This window comes from Dipteris shenzhenensis, chromosome 9, assembly GCF_047967505.1.
Source record: "Dipteris shenzhenensis isolate YYH24624 ecotype China chromosome 9, Dip_SZ_1.0, whole genome shotgun sequence".
Classification (NCBI taxonomy): domain Eukaryota; kingdom Viridiplantae; phylum Streptophyta; class Polypodiopsida; order Gleicheniales; family Dipteridaceae; genus Dipteris; species Dipteris shenzhenensis.
The window spans coordinates 29,302,687-29,308,642 of NC_141604.1; the positions used below are offsets into that span (position 1 = coordinate 29,302,687).

The 5,956-nt window shown below is 46.4% G+C and overlaps 1 pseudogene; it reads right to left on the reverse strand.

Annotated features, from left to right (window-relative positions):
- Positions 1-3,766: 3,766 nt before the first annotated feature.
- Positions 3,767-5,287, reverse strand: LOC147898476 (drimenol cyclase drtB-like; annotated as a pseudogene).
- Positions 5,288-5,956: the final 669 nt, after the last annotated feature.

Here is a 5,956-nt window from a genome sequence, read left to right on the forward strand (position 1 = left end):
CTCTACTCTCTCTCTATCTCTATCTCTCTCTCTCCTCTCTGTCTCCCTCTCACTATCTTCTCTCTCTCTTTATCTCTCTCTCTCTCTCTCTCTCTCTCTCTCTCTTACTCTCTCTTCCTCTCTCTCTCTTAGTCTCTCTCTCTCTCTCTCGATGCGTCACATTGTGCGGACTGCATGTCAGATTGCGCGATGTTAGACTGCATGTCAAACTGACTGTTTGTGAACAGTGAGACTAGCAAACTACAAGGACTGGTGTGAGACTGCGCGTGGGCAGCTTATGACACGTGGCACCATATCACTCGATAAACTAGAGTTGCCTCTGCGCAGTGTGCTCCCAAACCAGCATGTGTTTCCGAACCACCACCTCCTTTCTCGAGCCATCACCAAACCTTCGTCTTTCTCCCTCCAAACCTCCAAATAAACGCCACATTGGATAGGGCACCACATGGTTGCCTCTCGTGTGTCTCACCGTCCTTAATATATAGTATAGGAGTTTAAGGGATGGCCTTTCCCTATTCGATCATACCAAACACAACTCTCCCCCAAACACTCTTTGGCCCTCCAAGGGTCTAAGGGATGGAGAGATTAGGTTTTTTGCTAATCATGTCTATCCCATGACTTCTTTCAGTTAATTTGGTCAATTTGACAAGTTTAATCTTTGGTTTAGTGGTTGTTTAAGGCTTTATGATGTGCTCCTGATGTGTTCTTAAGGAAATGCTTTTCTCTTTTGTTGGGTATTTCTCCTTAGAGATGGAGGCTCTCTTTGTCTCTTGTATGATACCACTCTTGCCAAAATAGCCACATCCCCACTTTTATCATTAGGGGAGCATTGGGGTCTCAAAAGGGCCTCATAAGGAATGGGTTAAGAAATGGATTAGGCCTAATGTAAGTCCTCTTGTAGGGTCCAATGGAGTCCTAACCCCCCCTACCTAGGTGGGTTGATCCCACCTCTTACACCTAGGAGGGGTCCACCTCTTACACGAAGGAGGGGGCACTTTTCCCAAAGTCAAAATTTTGAATTTGAAATTTGAATTCCCTCTCTCTCCCTCCTCCCCCCATCCTCCAAAGTCAAACTTTTGAATTTTGATTTTTGAATTTGAATTCCCTCCTCCTTCCCCCATCCTCCTTGTCTCCCTCCTCCCTCCTCTTCCACACGTCCCATTCCTCCTCATCCTCCTCGACCTCCTCCTCCTCCTCCTCCCTCCCTCCCTCCCTCGCCCCCTTCTCCCTTTGTCCACACACCTCCTCCTCCCTCCTCCCACATGCATCCTCCTCCTCCTCCCCCCCTTGCTGCTTTTTCCTCCTCCTCCCTGCTCCCACTCGAATAGGGAAAGGCCATCCCTTAAACTTTTAATATAATTGAAGGTAGCAACTTGATTTGTCAATAGGAGCATTTATATACCAAAGTTGGACCCGTTTAATACAATTGAAGGTAGCACTTGATTTGTCAATAGGAGCATCCATATACCAAAGTTGGACCCGTTTAATACAATTGAAGGTAGCAACTTGATTTGTCAATAGGAGCATCCATATACCAAAGTTGGACCACGTACTCGGGGGGTTCATTATGTATAAATCCTCTATATCACGTGCGTTCAAGGCCTATTTCTAAAATATTTATTTGTAAATTTTTCATTAATAAAATGTACCCCTTTTCTATACAAAACTGTAAAATTTTTTCAAAACTATTTTAAATAGTCCCTTATGTATATATATTTTTGTAAATTTTAGAAATAAAAAATATCCTTCTGTTGAACTCACATGATAGGGTTACATATGATGAGTGACCCCCCCGAGACCACGTATCATGAGATTTATAAAAGTCGTCCACGTGTGGCTATAAAAGTTGTCCATTGCATGATCTTGGGCTTCACAAGAATCAAAATCTTGCTGCTTCTTGCATTCACCGTCTAATTCCTTCGTCAAAGTTAATCTAATGGCTCCTCCCAGCTTCTCCGGATCAAAAGTCACCCCCCAGCAGCAGCATCAGCTGCTCGTTAGCAGCTGTAATGGCTTCAAGAATGTCATCCTAGACATGGGTGGAGTTTCCTGGCTGCCGCACTTGACGTCGACCATGGCATTGCTGTTCCCCCCCCCAATGTCCCTCGATTCTCTCCTGCCCCGTCATCACCTCTGACACTTCTGGTGCTTCCATCAACAGAAAATGACACATTATTTGATTTAAATATTAGGATCCGGATAATCCAATTGGTACGCCCATGCCAAGTTCCAATGATGGGTATGATTTTGATGAGATACCACTTCCCAGTAACCCCATCAAGGAACTTTGGAGCAAATATCCTGATATGAAAACTCGAGGTGCATGGTGGACCCTGGGGACAACTTTCCTACCAACCTTTGTCAGCGTCAAATTAGTGAAGGTTGGATTAGCAAGTTGGATCCACAACCTGATTGGCACCGTCCCAAGCTCTTTGATGTAATCTTCTTAAAGGACTACTTATGGGCACCTCCATGTCTCAAAACCCATCCCAAGTTCTATGCAGTTCCACGGCGTAAAAAATAGGAAGCCAACATACACACTTTGGTTGAAGATCGAGTCATTAATTGGCCAATGATCGAACCCTACTCTCGTGTAGAATGGAATATCCAAGGCACAATGGTCTGAGCACTTCAGCAGCATGAACAAATAATGCGCGGCAACATTGATCGCTTCCTTCACCATAGTGCTATATTCTGTAAAACATTGGAATTCATTCTGGAGGTCCCATGTTACCTTGATTCCCATTTGCCTCCACTCAGCTTTAATCCCAATGAAAGGGTAGATGCTTAGATTACAAGCCGGCTCTATCAAAGAGTGATCTTCTAAGAGGCACGCCACATATCTCTGTTCGAGCAAATGGTGAATACAGGCTACCTGGAAACTACACAAAATTTGTATGGTGCTAAGGCTTTACAGTAGGATCGACTGGCATGACACAAGTTCCACAGCCACTGGACTAAAAACATGGCAACCCAGGTATGTGATTGCAATAAGCCAAAACTCGAGGACGGGTAATAAAATGGATCCGGGAGTATGTTGACTCCGTGCCAACATGAACTTATGTAGAAAGAGAATGTGATACAACTTTGTGATACAACTTTGTGTTACAACTTTGTGTTACAACTTCTACATGTAGAGAGAGGATGTGTTATAACTTTGTGTTACAACTTTGTGATACAACTTTGTGTTACATGTAGAGAGAGAAGCTCTCCAACTTGTATAAATACCCCATAATGGAATGAAGCCCACACTCTTTGGGGCATTGTGTTGAGTCTACTTTGGTATTCCAAGCATTTGTCTCAAGTGTCCATGCTTCCTTGCACTCCATGTCCAAAAGCATGTCCTAACCTTGCAACTCCTCCCCCCCTTTCCTCCAACCTTGCAACCCACCCTCTCCCTCTCCTCCTCCCTCCTCCTCCTCCTCCTCCCTCCTCCTCCTCCTCCTCTCCTCCTCCTCCTCCTCCTCCTCCCTCCTCTCTCTTCTTTCCCCCATGCTCCCCCTAAACTCTTTGTTCCTCAACCCTTAAAACTCCATGATCTACGAGGGAGATGAGTTCTCCACCATGTACTCTACCCTGAACCCTGGAACCTCCTTCTGAACCCTGGAACCTCCTTCTGAACCTTGGATCCTCCTTGTAAACCCTAGAACCTCCTTCTAAACTTTGGAACCTCCTCCTGAACCCTAGAACCTCCTTCTAACCCTGCAAAACATACAAAAGAAAAAATTAAGTCGAGCACTTCCTATGCATATTGGACACATCACTCTATCACCTACATATGTCCCTAACTTCAACTTCTACAATCGTACAAAATCCATTCAACACATATACTTCTCTTCCCTAATATTAAACACCAAAAATTTACTTCTCTGCAACTCAATCACACTTCTGCTCCTTGCAACTCAATGAGACTCCAACGTCCATTACTTCATAGCTCTGGTTCTTCCGGGAGCTGGAGTGCCATGAAGCCAAAGGCAGTTGTAAGAGTCTGGTTTCCAAACCAGCTCTCGGGAGAGCTTCCATACTTGTAAATGGGACACACTCCCCATGACCCGTCTACATTCTGCATCCGCTCCAGCCTCTGCCGATCTCGCTTGCCCCACTGCAATGCCACACTTCGCGCACGCCAACATCCTCATGGCTACCTGCAGTGCATCCCCTTCCAATCCCATAACCTCCCTCACCCGCTCTCTTAGAAGGTCCATCACCCTGATGTCCCGAAAATGGGCCTCGTTCGATTGCACTAGCCGTGCCAGGAAGAAGAGAAAGGCCTCAGCAGATGAGTAGTACAAGGTTCCGCGCAAGTATGCCCTGTGCAGCAGCACGTTGCAGATGAATTCCTCCGAGGTCCTCGTCAGCTCAGCTTGGCTTGCAAGGTAGAAGAGAAAAACTATGTTGATGGCAACGATGGGATCCACCCGGGGCCTCAGCGGATCAAAGTAGACTTGCAGAATGCCATCCTCATCCACGAGCTCCTTCATCCTTTCCACCGCAGCAGCGACCATTTTCCCGTCCGCTTTGGAGAATTTGAGCAGGACAGACAGCGCGTTGGAGGTGGTGTCCATATCGTCGGGAAGATGGGTGTGAATGTATTGTTTCGTAGAGTAATCAGGAGGATCTCTTGCTTGCCTCTTTATATTATCATCCCCGAAGAAATTAAAAACGATGTCCTTGACGTTTTGAGCAGGCAGAAACTGCGCATCGTTGAGAACATCGGCTATGAGGAAATGGCAGAAGGACTCACGGACTCGGATCCCGTCGAAGGTGACAGACAGTTGTCCTTTGTTACGAGCTAGGTATTCCCGAGCAGTGGACAATTTCTCTTGCTTGTTGTGCCTCCTTAATTGTCCGCTGCTCGGGGAAATTCGCTGCGCAAGCCCGGTTTGAATTTCTTTCGGCATGTGATTAAGGAGGCTTTGGTTTCGGAAGGTTGGATTCTGGCCTCCTTAATCACATGCCGAAAGAAATTCAATCCGGGCTTGCGCATCCCGCAATTTGCCGACGTAAAAACCTTCTCAAAGTGTGCCAGGATCGAAGGAAATTTGTCGCTCACATACTCAAAGTCCTCTCTGGACACGTTGGACATGCAGAACACCCTCATTTTGGCGCTCAGCTGCTCGATAGCATGCACAAGTTCAGGAACCGGTGCGAGGGATTCCCTTGCACGCTGAATAAGCTTACTGACCTCGGACTCATCTACGTTCATGAGCAGGGAGAGTTGACGAAAAGCCTCTGGGGAGGACAGCTTCCCGGTCTCGTAGTCGAACCAGACGTGAGACCGTCGCATGCGTTTGGACATTTTGTCAATGTTTGTATCCACTTATTGACATTGCTTTGTGAGTCACCTGCTATGGCATGCTGTTGCAAGGGAGCTGATTTGCTTGAGATTGTTGTTGAAGATGTGTCATCCAATGCTCTAGGCACAATTGGTTTAATAGCTCCTGTCCCCACATTCACCTTGACTGCAGTGTCTCGATTCTGGATTGTTAGTCTATCAGTTCCCCAGTCATGAAGGGCTAATGCTTCCCGTAACCAAGGACGTCCCAGTAAGATTTGATAGGATTTTTTGGGGAGATCCAAGATTGTGAATTGAAGGGAAAAGTGGACGCCTGCGATCTTTTGGATACGCCATTCACTATTCCCAAGGGTTTAGCCCGTGAATCATCGGCAAGGCGTATGTTAAAATTAGCCTTTTGCATTGGTGGGAGACCCCATTCTTCGTAGAGCTCCTTTGATAGGACATTTACACCTGCTCCACAATCCACTATGGCTTGGACTTCATTATATGCCTTGTGGATCAAAGGCACAGTAATGTTACGTATGTCATCTCTCTCACCCATCCGCACAGGGATATCTTCAAAGCCGTTCATAGGTGGAGAGGGATTTGTGAGTTCAACCCATCCTTTGAAACTCTCCCAGAGATTGGGGTAGTTCCGTAGGAGGATTCCAATGGGAA